The sequence below is a fragment of the Podarcis erhardii genome, assembly GCF_964252035.2.
Source record: "Podarcis erhardii genome assembly, chromosome: 11".
Lineage (NCBI taxonomy): Eukaryota > Metazoa > Chordata > Lepidosauria > Squamata > Lacertidae > Podarcis > Podarcis erhardii.
The window spans coordinates 6,726,194-6,743,279 of NC_138501.1; positions in this window are offsets into that span (position 1 = coordinate 6,726,194).

The following is a 17,086-nucleotide window of genomic DNA, read 5'->3' on the forward strand; positions in this document are numbered from 1 at the left end:
ACAGCTGGCTCCAGATACTGGGAGCGTCTGCGCTCCTCTTATTGGCAAACTCCCTTAAATAATGCATCCAGAGTCCGGGGGGAAAGTCCTGATAACACTTTATTGAGAAACTGAGCGAAAGCAGTGTATAATTTGAGGAGGAAAAAGCAAGTGGGTTTTTGTTTCTCATAGCACAGACCTTGCACATATAGCTGGGTGAGATACAACCAAGCATCTGGAGGGCAACAGGTCTGTGAAGGCTGATCAACACAAATACACAAAGACATACCCTCTTGTGGACTTCCTGGGACATTCATCCATCACTGTGTTTTCCTATGGAATTGTAAACACTGCCTGCCGGAGATATTAACAGTTATATTATTACCGTGAAAGAAAAATGTATTAAGAGCATTTGGTTTTGCAAGGACAACTGTGACTTTAAAGAAGAATAGGAACCTTTTACAAATCACTTAAAGAAACAACAAAATGAATTGGACTCCTTGGCAGGTTTTGAATAAACATACACAAATTTATTATTGGTAACATATAGATAGATAAATTAAGGATTTTTACAATTTTATAATATGCAGAGATTAACATGTGCTGAGAAACCAGAGAGAGAGGAGGTGAGGGAAGTCTGGGGGTGGGGGTGAGGGTGGGTTTCTGGTTTGGGGATGGGGGAGGGAAGAAAAAAAGGGGAGAATGAGGATGATATGTTTTTGATAAATTGTTATGCTGAAATTCTTAATAAAAAATTATTTTTAAAAAGAGAGCATTTGGTTTTGCCAGCTGTTACCAACTTTTGATGCTATGGCTGTCGGTTCGCTTTTCAACCTCTGACTCATCTCTGGAATGTTTAAACCAGAGGTGGGCAGCTTCAGACCCAGAGGCCAGATGTGTGGCCCAATGGTCCTTTCCACCTGACAATTGGTACTATCCCCAGGCCACACCCCTTCCCCCAGGCCACACCCCCTCACCAGCCCTGCTCTTCCCCCTCCTTGATTGCTTTTTGCCAGGCCGAATTGTGTCCTTTTACTGTGATAATCCCTCTTGTTTGCCTGAATGGAGGATGTACAGAAATGTCCCTATATGCAGAAGCCTGACTTTCACTTGGACCTATTGTAGCATATAAGAGCCACATCTACTGCTCCACTCACTTTTGCTTATGGCCCCAGCCACTGCTGGCATGCAGCTGTTGGAAGGAGGTCCAAGAAGAAATGTACCCCTTGGGCTGAAAAGTGTTACCACTCCTGGTTTAAACAACTAGGGCTGCACTCCTATGCACACTTTCCTGGACGCAACAGGACTTACTTCTGCATAAGTGTACATGGACTTTCACTGCAGGCACCAGAGCCAATTTTGATAAACTGTATGCCAGTCCTGCACTCGAAGATCAAACTGGCTTGGAAGCAATTGGGTTTAAAAATGCTCTTCTGCATGGCTGAATTGGTAGCACATGCCTGATAAAATTACAGGAAAAGCCTACATTTGTTGTAGCACATGGGAAGATGCATAGATTAAAAATACTAATGAAAGTTAGACCTTAAATGGCTGCACTACAATACTTACAGTATTTCTTTCCCTTCTACAGCTGCTATTTTGCCTGCTCACATTCCCCTTTCTCCATTGATAGCCAGCTATTGATCTAGCATGATGAGTGAATGTCACTGCAATTTCAAGATTCTTATGCACAATATGAACAATATCTAATTGTGAGCAAACAGAGCTTTCTAGGGATCTGTTGTCCTTCATCCCAAATGATGGGCTTTTCCCTTTCTCCTTACAACTTGGGATGCCTCTTTCTGATTGGCTGCCTAGATCTTCCATCTTGACTGACTGATAGAGTTTATTTCTATGCCACCTTTATACAGTGAGCTATGTAAGAGGCTTAAAACAAACACTTAGGAAAGCATTCTGGGAGAGGGAAGAGAAGTCAGTTAACAAAGCATATCAATAAATGCAAGTAGGACAAAAACCAACCATTTAGAAAAATAGAAGAACTGCATATACTTGAAATTGTGCCCAAGCATTTTCTGTGTGCTGTGCTTTACTTCTGCTTATGTTGTTGGCTGCTAATTACTTTCAGCTATGATATGGTGATCGTCTCATGATTCTACGTCTTCATAATCTTCAGTGCTCTTGATTTCCCCCTATAATTAATCTAAACACGATTGATTAGCTATATATGCATTTTACTCTCTACAGTGTTAAGGTTGTCATGTGCACTAAAACTGCTTCAGAACACGCAGAGGCACTTTATACACTGTTCCATCAGCTAGCATGAGGCCCTCGGATAATTAATAAGCTCTGAACCTTGTGTTTTTCACTCAGCAGAGCCCACCATGTTTATTACCTCTGACATGCTCAGCACCTGTGGCTGTTTAGAAGCTCCCGTGAAAAAAACTATCTAGCCCTCCCCTAACACATAAAGGAGCCTTTCTGGGGGAGGGACAGGAAACTTAGTTTCACAGACTCTTTGGAACGAGCCTATAACTATGGTAGGTGGGTATTTTGCATAAACTTTTGCATATAATGTGTAGTTTAGCCCTACAGTTCATAGGGATGGGAGGTTGGGGAAATGTGTAACACACACAAACACATACACACAGAGAGTCTCCATCAAATTGTATGAAGGGGGGCACCATGATTAGCAGGGTGGAGCTGTACTGCTGGCCCTGCCCCCAGACACCCAAGCACTGCTGTGAGCTGTTTGCATTGAGATTCTTAAGTGTTAACAGCTGTTTACATATAGGCTTCCACTAGATCTGAACCCTGGTATGATCTTGACACAGATGGTTTTCTAGATGTAGATGTCCAAGGGATGGGGTTAATGTCACACAGTGGGGTCTACAGCACAGCCCCTCTGCCCGCTTCTCTATGCACAGTGTGACTAAGCTTACCAACACAGCAACATGTGCATCCTTTCAAATATTAATATGATCCTGAGCGCAACAACATTTAGGGTAGTGCAGGTGGTTCCTTGTAGTCAAAGGAGGTTTAGGACTGGGCCATTCAGTCAGGCAGCTTGCTTTGGATCGCTGTCAGCTCTGAAACAGTGTTAGACCCTTCCTTCTTGAATGGTTGCCTCATGTGTGTAGACGGTGGACAAAATTGTTTCCTTTCATTGGTTTGCTTCCTTGATTCCACCTAAACATTAGGAAGAACTTCCTGACAGTAAGAGCTGTTCGACAGTGGAATTTGCTGCCAAGGAGTGTGGTGGAGTCTCCTTCTTTGGAGGTCTTCAAGCAGAGGCTTGACAACCATATGTCAGGAGTGCTCTGATGGTGTTTCCTGCTTGGCAGGGGGTTGGACTCGATGGCCCTTGTGGTCTCTTCCAACTCTATGATTCTATGATTCTATGATTCTATGATTCTATGATTAATGCCAGATCCTCTTGAATATCTCTTGGAGCTTGACTTCAGAAGCACATCAAGAAACTAAGTTTACTTATATGCTATGCACATTCTACATAGGCACACCATATACACAAGCACATCCAATGCACATTTAAAGCACCCTAGGATATGTAGTTTCCCCCTCATAGAGCTACAATTCCCAGCACTCATAACAAACTACAGTTCCCAGGATTCTAGTAATGAGCTTTAAATATAATTGAATGTGCTTTAAATGTATGGTGTGCAACTGCCCATCAGTATAAGGGCACAACTGGTGACCTTGTGTTGCCAACTGGGTCTCAATCTTGCAGAATCTGTCACTGATGTTCCAGTGAGGAAGCCCAACCGTGGGTCTTGGAAGAGGTACTAATGCCCAAGTCTGCTGTGAGCTTGTGCAATTTGTGGCTGCTACAAATCTGTGCTAGCCATTCTTAGCCTAGGCCCATCAACTAGAAAACTAATTGCTTGCCATTTCAACTCTGTTCCTTACCATTGCCCTGCAGACGGGTCCATCCAGCAGTGGTGGATAAGTACTGTGTGCACAGTATGTGCAGAATTGGACCCCCTGCAGCTAAGGCCCCTTCAAATTACTAGCAGACATTCTTCACTGAGAGGATACATTTGCAATGTGACTTGTTGGCGTCTGCCTGTCTTGAGAGCCAGTGCCAGGGTGTGGGCTGCTGTTACCTGCTGACAGCTTCTAGGAGCCACAGGTGAGAGCTGAGTGCAGGGTGGACAAACGACCCCAAAAGGAGCACAACATGTTGCCCACCAGAGATGCTACCCTTCCCATAACACCCCAACATGACTACAATGAAATGCCTAAAATACTCTGGTGTTTTAGTTCACTTCATTGTTTCTGCTCTTTTCTCCTTCTCTCTGAAAAAAGTCAGGGGAGTTTGATCCATTAGGGCAACCAGGGCTTAGCTCTACCAAATGAAATGATTTTTTGTTGTTGTTTGCAAAATCTTCCCTGCCACTCATCCTTCCATACCCCATTTGAGCTTAGAGAGGCTAAGGGTGGCAGTTCTGCCAGTCTCCTGTTCTCTGGCCAGTCAGTCCAGTCAGCATCAGTGTCATAGCTGTCAGCTTTTCCCTTTTCTTGTGAGGAATCCTATTCGGAATAAGGGAATTTCCCTTAAAAAAAGGATAAGTTGTCAGCTATAATCAGTGTATGGAATGGGGAGACGGCACAATCTTGCCTTTCACTTCAAGTGGCAAAATGCCTTGGACTGGCCCTTCCAGCAAAGGAGCAAAGATGCCCCCCTAAAGCAAGCACATAAATAGGGCAAATGTTATGTGTATTTAAAGGCAGAGCAAGAGCAATAGAAAAGTTCCATTCACACTTAATATAAAGGAAGTAACTTTACAGCAATAAAGCCTGTAGGCTCGTTCTTGCAGATGCACACTTTGTAAGTGGCAGCCTTAATACATATAAAAAAATGTATTCCTTGACAAGCCACCCATGCCCCACATATCCAGAAACACAAAGGGATAATTTAGTAAAAGCACTAGATGAGCAGGCCATTAATAGATGAAATAATGGATAAACAGCTGGCCTGGATGGCTTCCCATCGCTCAAGAAAATTCTATGCACTCTTTAAAGAAACTGAAGCCCCCATTTTATGTCCTGTATTCAGAGTCTTCCTTTGCAGAGGCCAATTGCATAAGTCATTCTGAGACATTTTAATTCACTAGGCATAGTTCCTTTAGCTTATTATTGCATACAAATTGCCAAAAGGCCGGATTAACTTCCCCTTCATCGCACAGCACATATTCAGATGAAGACCTGTTCAGCTGTGATTAAAGGGCAGTTTGGCAATGAATAAACTATGTCTTGATCTTAAAAAGTGGACTTTTATACGCATGCACACACACACACACACACACAGAGAGAGAGAGAGAGAGAGAGAGAGAGAGAGAGAGAGAGGAGTGATCATTTTTGCTTTCTTGTTAAAGGTAGATAACATAGATTGCAGGCGTAGAGAACCACAGATAATGGGGAGGTTTCTCACTCGACCTCTTGTCAGGCCCAGTGTCAGATGGTGGGGCCCCCAAGAGATGTGGCTCTCTGGGCATCTCCCTGTCACCCTTGGGACTCTCCTCAGACAACACCCCTTTTCCCCAAGACTTGCCCCTCTCTGGCCCTGCTTTGCACTCCAAGTGTTTCTGTCTGGTTGGATGCATCCTTGGACTCTGAGAAGGCCTTGTGCTTCCCTGAAGGAAGGTTCGAGAGGAGTTTGTTAGTGTGTGTAGAAACCAACCTGCTTTGCAGAGATGAAACACGCACCCGTTGCTCCACCCGCCTGAAATAAAATCAGTAAATAACTCTTCAACTGTATAATTCTATAAAGCCCTATAGAAATAACATTAATATAATTATGTTAACACCTGGGCACAGCAAAAAGTAAAAAGTACACTTTCCTTTCGATTGTTGTTCTCTTTATTTGGAACTTGGGACCAACTTGGTCATTTTGCTCAAGGATGCTACCCCAGGTGGCCCTCATGACATGAGAGATGTAAGAATGAAAGAAGTGCTCTGCTGTATCAGGTCAAGATTTTTTTTAAAAAAAATCACATCTCATTTTAGTTGTTTCCCCCCTATATGGAACACCTTCAATTTCCTTAGTCATTTGAAGATGTTGCAAGTTCCACTTGGGCTATGAAGAAAGGAACTTGCAACAAAATTATGCAGTGTGGCAAGCAGTGGCGTAGCGTGGGGGGTGCAGGGGGGGCCGGCCGCACCGGGTGCAACATCTGGTGGTTAGGGTTAGGGGGCGCAAATTACTTGTCTTGCCCCGGGTGCTGACAACCCACGCTACGCCACTGGTGGCAAGTCCTTTTCAGGATTCAAGCCAGCTAGTCATGCTCTTTTGCAGGATACTCCATTCAGCCACCCTTGGCCCCCATCCCCGGCTTCCTATTTCCTTCCTACTTCCTCAACGGTAAGGTGGTATTCAATGGCTCCTGAGCATTTTGACTGAGTTCTTCTGTAAGCCTTGAGGTTTCCCCAAGCCTGTTGGTTCTGCCCGCTTATTCATGGATACCGGCCATTCTGATTGCATAAGGATCCATACTTGGGGAATAATTTCACGATTACTGTGCCATATAGACATTACTCCCTCCTTTTTTTTCGAGGACAGCCTACTAGTCAGATGCTGTGGGAAGCTCGCAGACCCTGTTATTTTGTCTCCCGCACCTGCTAACCAGAAGTATAGTACATCAGAAAATGAAGGCTCCACTTTTCGCTATTAGAGTCATTAATAGACCCATATTTCCTGTATTTGTCTAATCTCTTTTAAAAGCCATCTCTCAGCTTGTGACCATCACAACATCCTGGGGGAAATGAATTCCGTATGTTTAATTGTGTGTTGCTTGAAGCAATAGTTCCCTTTATTTGCCCTGAACTCACCTTTTGTCCATTTCCACTTGGGTGCTGGTGTTTTGAGAGAGAATAATTCTCTGTCTTTGTTGTCTTCCTGTCCACAGCATTCATACTTTTATGAATATCTATTGTTCCCCCTTTCATTGCCTTTCGGCTTAAATGAAAAGCCATCAACTTCCTCCTAAGTTCCTCCTGGGCTGGATCTAGACACATCAAAGAAGCGTTTCAGTTACACACGTAAATTTAAACAGGGAAATCCAGTAGGGAAAAACGTGACTCCACATCGCCATCTGGTGGCGCAGTGTTATATTGCATATACAATGCATATAAATTGCTTTTTCTTTACCAATGCAGCTGAGTCCCTGCTCCGATCAGGATTCTCAAGCCAATAATTTTACTTGGTCTTTTCTCTACCTTCTTCAGCTCTGTGATATCAGTTCTATGATGGAGTGACTAGCACAACGCACTGTATTCTGAGGATGGGTGCCCCATGGAATTTCCACAGAAACTTTATAATAATTGGTTTATTTTTAGTCCCTTGAATCTGCCTTTTTAAAAAGTGGGTAGTGTCAGTGAGCTTCTCTGATCATGACTTCACACATTGTTTCCTGTGCAGTTACAGCCACTTTAAGCAACATAGGTATTCTGTGGTTAGGACTTGTTTTCCCCAATGTGCATAACTCTTAATTGCATTAAATTTCCTTTTCCATTCTCTTCTTTCTTTGTCAGATATCCTTTCAGAGCTCCTCACATTCTGTTTCCATCTAGACTGTTGTGATTCCTGGGTGTGGTGTAATTTCATACCACCAAACTCGGGCTGTGCAATATGTGGCCCCGTGTGGCTGCATTTTCACTGTTGAGACAGAATATCTTGGGAGTTGAATTTGGTGTCATGTGCTTTCCATCTCATTTCTGTCCAAAATGATAAGAAACCAGCAATGCTTCTCTCTTATCCAGCCTCTCAAGGTCAGCCTGCGTCAGAGCAGCAAATGGTATGGAAAGCTAGTCAACTTATTTTGGTGTCCATGGCAGAAAATCCCACAAGCACTTCTCCCTCCTCTGGTAGTAAAAACACAACAATAATAAATTTAAAAGCACAATTTTTTTTTGCCCTTTCATGATACCCAAACTCTGCTGCCTGAGGCAGTCACTTCACCCCACCCAACAGTAGGGCTGGCTCTGCAACCACTCCCATGGGACAGAAGTCAGCCAGAAAGCTTTTGAGATTCAGCTCAGCTCTGTGGAACAGCTAAATCTGCTTTTTATGCCTGGGTAAAAGACCAGCTCTCTAAATATTGAAGAATATTAAAATCTGATACCGAATGCCTCTGACAAAAATGGATTAAAAACCCCACAACTCTTTGTTTACATTACTCGTATGAATGTTCTGGACTCCTTCTCCTCTCTCAGAGGCCATTATAACCAACTGTCCTTTGAGAAGCTGACAAAAATGAAGCAAACTGTCACAATCACCATCTTTTTAAAAAGCCTTTTTCTGTTTTAAATGATACGTTTTTCTTGTTTATCATACATATGCTACCTTGTGATCTCATACGTTCTTGTGGGCTGAAAAACAGACTAAAAATGTTTTAATAAGTAAGGAAATAAAAGGTGTCCAGTCGCAGTGGAGAATGGATTTATAGGCTGTTGTTTGCAGTGGTGAATCTCACTGTTGTGGTACAGATTACATCACCTACCTGACCTGAATCCTTGAAAATAAACAGATATTACTGAAGACCGCTGTCTCCATTCTGCTCTTTCCTTTAAAAGAAAAAGACCCTTTTCATTGATTGCATGTAAAACAATATTTTTTATGAGCGGGTTTTCTGTCATTGTGGAGTTTTACCTTCACAGGCACCATCTGGCTAATCTGAATGTAGAAATAATGTTTGAAAACTGATGCTTAAACTGAGGCCCAGAATAGATTTCTGAGTTTCTTCACAGGTGGGTCTAGATCCAAAAATTATGTCTGCCTAGCCAGGGCCATCAAAATATCTCATGTCATGAAAGAATTATGTATACCAGTATCTATTTAAAATACATTTTACACGGCATCAAAAACAGATGAGGACAGATGATTTAATAATTGAAGAGCTGTAGCTCAGTGGCAAAGCATCTGCTTTGCATCCAAAAGGTTACAGGTTTGATCCCTGGCGTTTCACGATAGGACTGGGAAAGAATTCTGTCTGAAACCCTGAGCTCGGTGGGCTAATGGGCTGAATTGGTGTAAAGCAACATCTATGTTCCTTCCTCCAGCCTATTCACTGAGATTCATCCTGATTTGCATGTACAATCTTACACAGAAGTTAAATTATATCCAGTTCTTTATTGAGCATATGTTCAGATTTGTTTGTGGGAAAGTTATACAACAATGAGCATCCCTCCTGTGACTTGCTTGCAGTGTGTTTATACATCTTGCCATTAATTACTTGTCCATCACACACTTTTCAATGCATTTCCTTGATGGTTTCCTAACTGCAAAAAGTCAATTTCTTTTGAAAGTGGATTTGTTGTGCTGGGGTGACTTAATACTTTAAGCCACGTGGACTGGAGAAGCCTAAAATAACAGAATCCTTGAAATATGCATGTTTGTATGCAGTTTTGCTTAATGTACCTCATTTTTGCGGTACAATCTTTCTCAGTATAAGGCATTGCTGTATGCTATTTCCCCTAATATGTGAATTTTTATGCATTTCCCCAGATCATGATTTTTTTTGGTACATATTACTGGGGGGGGGGGGCTTGCAAAATTCAGAGAAGTGTGAATTTCAAAGGGTGCCTGTGTTTCAGTTCATGCACTGTTTCAAAAAGTGTAAATTAGGTAGGTTCATCTTAAATTAAAATGCAAAGTGAACGGAATATCTTCCTTACTAACAGTACATATGGGGCTGGGGAGGAAAATGAGGAGCAGAACGGTGAGTCAGAGAGGGTAGGGAAAACCTGGGTGCAACAAACAAGGATGCAATAGCTTTAAGATAAGTTGTCCTAATTTATTAACCTTGGAGAGGCACTTGTGAGGCCCAGATGTTCTTTCTATGGCTAGATATATAGAAAGATATAGATATAAAACCTCTCCGAGAAATTGTCTATTATTGCGATGCCCTCCAGTGAATGAAAAACAACTATTGTTGAGGGAAAGATGGAGATGACTTGAAAAGGAGACTTCATGTCTCTTTTACATTGGGTCGTTCAATGTTTTTCAATCAGACCAAGAATTTTGATGAAGAAAGCTGCTCAAGGACTGTTCCAGTTCAAGTCCTTTCAGAACATTCTGTTTGGTAGCTGCATTGAAATTAATACATGTCGTGCGGGGAAAAGCAAAATTACTTTTTTTAGAAGAGAGAAGCACGAAGCACAATCCTTTGTTGGGCTCCCTACCAAGCAAGTATGCATAGGATTCCAGTCCTACGCTTATTTCTACTAATAACCAAACTGAAGAACTCAAAGTAGTTTTTATTTATGACCTATCTACATCAATAGCAAACTCCTCATGAAAAAGGTATATAGGATCTTAGGCAGATGCTGTAGGAGTCAGAGAGCACAAATTCATTAAATCAAGGAGTGACTGGATTCAATAGCCACTTCTCTGCATTGTGAAATGAACAGTACAGTGGTACCTCGGGTTACAAATGCTTCGGGTTACAAGCGCTTCGGGTTACAGACTCCGCAAACCCAGGAATAGTACCTCGGGTTAAGAACTTTGCTTCGGGATGAGAACAGAAATCGTGCGGCGGCAGCAGGAGATCCCATTAGCTAAAGTGATACCTCAGGTTAAGAACAGTTTCAGGTTAAGAACGGGCCTCCGGAACGAATTAAGCTCTTAACAAGAGATACCACTGTACTTCCTAAGAAATTACTCCTCCCTAGGTTTTCCATTTTTGATTACATTTATTCCCCAGGTTCTGCACTTTTGAACACTTTCCTAATGTTTGGACACTGATATTGTGAGGAATGTTTCTTGGCAAGAAAACCTGGAAGTGGAGCTCTAAGCTCTAAGGAACGACTCCACCTGAGACGTGAGATGGACATTTAGTCTTCGTCCGGTCCACATCAACAGGACAGGAACCCCTGAGCACAGAAAACAGGAGTGTTAATTCAAAATACATTGCAAGTCAGTACACAGCCCCATAGCATTCCTCACCCATTGAGCCACATTGAGGGACCTGGTTGTGCAATATAGATTTAGCTTTGAGAGTGGTCCTGTGTATATATAACCAGGCTCTCTGTTATAGACATGGCCCATTTGACAGGACTGTAGCCTGAAAACAGCCTGGAGGGTTGTATAGCACTGAGATTTGTTGAATAATTAGTATTATTAACATCTGTTTTCAAATAATTTGTATATACAGTGGTACCTCGGGTTAAGAACTTAATTCGTTCTGGAGGTCCGTTCTTAACCTGAAACTGTTCTTAACCTGAGGTACCACTTTAGCTAATGGGGCTCCCACTGCTGTCACGCAATTTCTGTTCTCATCCTGAAGCAAAGTTCTTAACCCGAGGTACTATTTCTGGGTTAGCGGAGTCTGTAACCTGAAGCGTATGTAACCTGAAGCGTATTTAACCAGAGGTAACACTGTATATAGGACGCGGGTGGCGCTGTGGGTAAAACCTCAGCGCCTAGGACTTGCCGATCGCATGGTCGGTGGTTCGAATCCCCGTGGCGGGGTGAGCTCCCATCGTTCGGTCCCTGCTCCTGCCCACCTAGCAGTTCGAAAGCACGTCAAAGTGCAAGTAGATGTATAGCGGGAAGGTAAACAGTGTTTCCGTGTGCTGCTCTGGTGCTGGTTCGCCGGAGCAGCTTCGTCACGCTGGCCACGTGACCCGGAAGTGTCTGCGGACAGCGCTGGCTCCCGGCCTCTAGAGTGAGATGAGCGCACAACCCTAGAGTCTGTCAAGACTGGCCCGTACGGGCAGGGGTACCTTTACCTTACCACTGTATATACAAATTATTTGAAAACAGATAATAATAATAATTATTCAACAGTGGTACCTCGGGTTACAGATGCTTCAGGTTACAGACTCTACTAACCCAGAAATAGTACCTCGGGTTAAGAACTTTGCTTCAGGATGAGAACAGAAGTCATGTTCCGGTGCCGCAGCGGCAGCAGGAGGCCCCATTAGCTAAAGTGGTACCTCAAGTTAAGAACAATTTCAGGTTAAGAACGGACCTCCGGAACGAATTAAGTACTTAACCCGAGGTACCACTGTATTAAAGGTCACACTAAGTAGATCCTAAGCACAAAATCTCTCTGCAAGTTATTTAAAAGTGCTAATGGGTTTTTTATTAACTAGCCAATACCATATGGTATTTTTGAAACAATTTCAATGGGAAGCCCATTTCATACAACAGATGAGTGTTTCAGATCCTTGAAAAATAGAGGCTACTGAGAGGGTTAAGAACAGTTTCAGGTTAAGAACGGACCTCCGGAACGAATTAAGTTCTTAACCCGAGGTACCACTGTATGTAAAGTAAATTATAGCTGTATGTTTTACAAAACGTTTTACTAAAACACAGGCCTTCCCCAAAAAGGAACAAGATGGGGAACATGGGGAAAAGAGGGTTAAAGAGGAGACTAAGAGAAGATATGATAGCCATCTTCAAATATCTAAAGCAGGGGTCAGCAAACGTTTTCAGCAGGGGGCCAGTCCACTGTCCCTCAGACCTTGGGGGGGGGGGCGGACTATATTTTGGGGGAAAAATGAACAAATTCCTATGCCCCACAAATAACCCAGAGATGCATTTTAAATAAAAGGACACATTCTACTCATGTAAAAACACGCTGATTCCAGGACCGTCTGTGGGCCGGATTTAGAAGGCGATTGGGCCGGATCTGGCCCCTGGGCCTTAGTTTGCCTACCAATGATCTAAAGGATTGTCCCTTGATGGATAGAGCAAACGTAGTTTCTTCTGCTCTGACTAAACATCAGGCAGAACCTTCTGAAAGGTAAGAGCTGTTTGACGACGGAACAGACTCCAATGAGAGGTGGTGTGATCTCCTTCTTTTGAGGTTTTTAAGCAGAAGTTGGATGGCCATCTGTCCTGTAAGATCTAGTTGAGATTCCTGCAATGCATGGGGTTGGACTAGATGACCCTCGGGACCCTTCCAGCTCTACAATTTTATGATTCTATAATTCTATATATGCCCTGTTTAATAAGTGGTAATAGATGGGAAATGGAGAAATTTCCAAATAACTTTTCAGTAAACAACTACAATGATAAAATGAAACAGAGCTGCGTACTGAACTAGAGAACTGTTCTCCCCTTCTCATCTTTCATAAGACTTTTATTTTTTTTTTAAGAAAAAAGCTCATTTGGAATCTTTGTTATTATAAATCTACAGCTCTGAACTGCACTCCTCAATAGCCACCTTGGAGTATGTGCTTTGCATTGATTTTAATAAATGGTGCTGCCATTCACTTCTAAGCTAATATGAAATTGTTTCCACGGGAGATTTGCCTGTAAAACAGCCTTCTTGAATGGGTAGGATTTGCGCAAGTGAAATTAAGGAAGCTTGGTTCTCGGTTACCATAGCGATGAACCTGTCTTAAGAACTGAGGCAGAAGCATGAAAAGTTCACAAATGGAAATTTAGCATAAGTGTGGTAAGTCAAGTGAAGAGGAAGGTGGCCTGGGCACTTCAAAAAAAGTGAACAGAAAGGTAATTTTTAGATCCTTAGTGTGAAATGTTCCCAGGGAAGAACACAACAGACATTTGCTCCCGTCCTCTTTCCCTGTTATATGTTGCAATTGAGGGGGTCCAGGAAGAGAACGGAGCAGAGCAGCACAGCCTGTTTTCGGCCCACAGGTCTGTGAGTGTCCTTGGGTTTGTTGTTTCTCGCGCTGAGGTCTGGGTTGGAGCAATGGAAGGAAGTAACTGTTAAGTTGTGGGTGAACATATCAGACGACACAGCGATTCTTCAAACAGCTCTTGTTTATTCACAGGCCAGGACAGAACTGAACCGAAGGGTTCAGTCAGCCTTCTTATACAGTGGTGCCCCGCAAGATGAATGCCTCGCAAGACGAAAAACCCGCTAGACGAAAGGGTTTTCCGCTTTTCGAGGCGCTTCGCAAGACGAATTTCCCTATGGGCTTGCTTCGCAAGACGAAAACGTCTTGGGAGTCTTGCGAGTTTTCCCCCTCCCCCTTTTTCTAAGCTGCTAAGCTGCTAATAGCCGCTTAGCCGCTAAGCCGCTAAGCCACTAATAGCCGCTAAGCCGCTAATAGCGCTAATCCGCTAAGCCTAATAGGGATGCTTCGCAAGACGAAAAAACCGCTAGACGAAGAGACTCGCGGAATGGATTATTTTCGTCTTGCGAGGCACCACTGTATAGAGCTCCACTACAATGTAACTGTAACAATTTTCTAAAACTATCCAATCACTGAACGTCACTTTCGATCCCTTATTTGCATAACTATCTACAGTATCCCCCTGCTGGCCCAGGGTGAGAACTTCAGTACATAACAGTAACCATCTCCCACGACAACACAGTGATTGGGAAAGGGGTATTGACACAGAGACAAGAAGAAGTGGTGGTGGTGGTGGGGATTGTTGGACAAGGAGGCATATTTCTGTTTAGGGGATTATAACACCACAATAGCCATGAAAGCAAACCCACCATAAAGAAATGGTCTTCTCCCAAGGGTGTATATGTCCAGATCTCATGAATAATAAGGTTTTTGGTTAGAATGCAATCACCCTCCCCCCCCCACTCCCCCTTGTACAGTACTGGCTCTGAATCCTATCACACAAGTTACTAAGCCCGGGAGTGGATTACAATGCTACATTTAGCCCTAATATGTAGCTAAGTCTGCGTATAGGATTTTCAGCATCTTCAGGGGATAAGGATTTTCTTTAGCGTTGTGCACACAATACATAAATAAAAAGAAACGTGACCATTAATTTTATTTGAAATATGATTTTACCATGCTTGCCATCAAAGAATTTTTTTCTTTTTTAGGACTGAGCACAAATGACCTCCTAACAATTCTCCATCCTATTTGTGGTTGGCGAAATGGGTCTGCAGGGTGTGTGTGGGGGGGGCATAGCTGTCAACTTTTCCCTTTTCTTGTGAGGAATCCTATTTGGAATAAGGGAATTTCCTTTAAAAAAAGGGAAACGTTGACAGCTATGGGTGTGTGTGTGGATCAACTGAGATTGCTTCAGACCTAGACTGATTCTTTGTGTTTGACCCTGAATCCTGCTCTTTTGGAGAAGCGTTTCGGTAAAAGGCTTTTATCTTCTGGGACTGAGGCCTTCATCCCTGAAAGCACCCCCTGGTAACCTACCTCACAAAGCTTTTGTAAGGATAAAATGGAGGGGGGGGGAGAGAGAAGCATGCATGCCACCTCAAGTTCTTTGGATATTAACGAAAGTGAGTAAATAAACAAAATGTCACCCTAGAAGCCCCAATATGATGCTCTAGAAGCCACCAGCATTCAGATAGTCGACAGATTATTTCTTTTGCAATTTACCAGCAAGGATCATTTCTTTTTGGAATGTAAGTGGAAAAGTGTTATCATGGATTAAGAGGTACACACATCAAATTATTTGGGACAAAATCAGCAAGCTGCACTTGTTGCAGGAATTGGGAGCGTGAAAAAAATATTTCCCTGATGAAATTCTGCCACCTAGTGCTTCTTTCCTGAAACACAGACAAAGTGTGTCTAGAGAAAAAGTAAAGACCAACCAGCCATCACAGAGTATATTACAGTGCAATTTTGTACATGTCCACTCAGAAGGCAAGTCCATTGAGTTTAAGGAGACTTACCCCTGGGTAAGTGTGTTTAAGATTGCAGTCAGTTACCCGTGAGCTTTTATCAACTTAAGTCAGGAACGTCATCTGTGTGACAAAGTTGCTACAAGGTTCTCTTTAGTTAGATTACAACAAGTTGAGAACTCCTTTATGAATGGGGAGATAATAATAATAATAATAATAATAATAATAATAATAATAATAATAATAATAATTAAATCTTATTTATACCCTGTCCACTCTGGGCAGCTTACAGCATATATAAAAGCATCAAACATTAAAAACTTCCTGATACAGGGTTGCCTTCAGATGTCTTTAAATAACAATAATTTCAGTACGCACAATTAATAATTCTTGGAAAGTTAGCTAGTATAACTGTTTGTATTTGTATCTGCTCCCATTAGATGACAATTTTCACAAATGTTCCAAGTTTATTTTAAACTTCAGTAGCTCAAATAGTTTTGAATAGTGTGTCAGTTTGGACCCTTAGCTATTTCCCACATTTTCTTTCCCAAGTAATGAAAATAAAACTGCAAACTTCTACAGTATGCAAGTCAATGCTTGCTCTCTTTTAACAAACTAGAAGGCTGTGCACCTTTTATTTCATATAGCTATTTATATAGCTTTAAATGTCCTGCAAGAGTTTCCTCTGCCCCCCCACACTGAGCAGGAAGGTCTAAAAGGGGCTTCTACATGGAGTTGTATGGATGCCCTTAGAAGCCTCTGCATGTCTGAGAACCCTGAAAATATAAAGTTATTGATGGCGTGCAAGTTTCTCACCCATGTGGTAAGAATCCCACTTATCAAAAGTCTTCCTCTGCTGATTACCTGATCAATCCAGCAGATCCCTGTGGCTGCTTTAAAAGTAAACGTGAAGTTGTTAGGACTTCCACTCCTGGATCTCCTATGGTCTATGTAGTTTGGCCCTTAGTAAAATTAATATGGAGCAGGAATTTCATAGAAACATAAGGTTGGAAGGGACAGCAAAGGTCATCTATTCCAACACATAGTGCTTTTTTCTGGGGGTACGCAGGTGTACGTATACCCCTAAACATTTTGTGAACCTTTGTACTTCTGTCCATTTACTGTATTTATTGTTCCCTGTTTGAACTATAAAATGGTGATTTTATTGAGTCAAAATGAGAGTACCCCTAAACATTTTTTTTAGAAAAAAGCACTGAACCCACTGGAATGAAGGTATCTTTCACCCAACATGGGGCTTGAACTCACAACTCTGAAATAAAGAGTTTCATGTTCCAATGGCTTTCCAGTTGTTAGGACACAATTCCCACCAACCCTACAAATGGCAACACTGATGAGCCTGCTGGGAGTTGGGCTGCAAAATTTGGTAAGCCAGCTATGGAAGAATAAATATTCATGAGAGCCAGTGTGGTGTAGTGGTTAAGAGCGGTGGACTCGTAATCTGGTGAACCGGGTTCGCGTCTCCGCTCCTCCACATGCGGCTGCTGGGTGACCTTGGGCTAGTCACACTTCTCTGAAGTCTCTCAGCCTCACAGAGTGTTTGTTGTGGGGGAGGAAGGGAAAGGAGATTGTTAGCCGCTTTGAGACTCCTT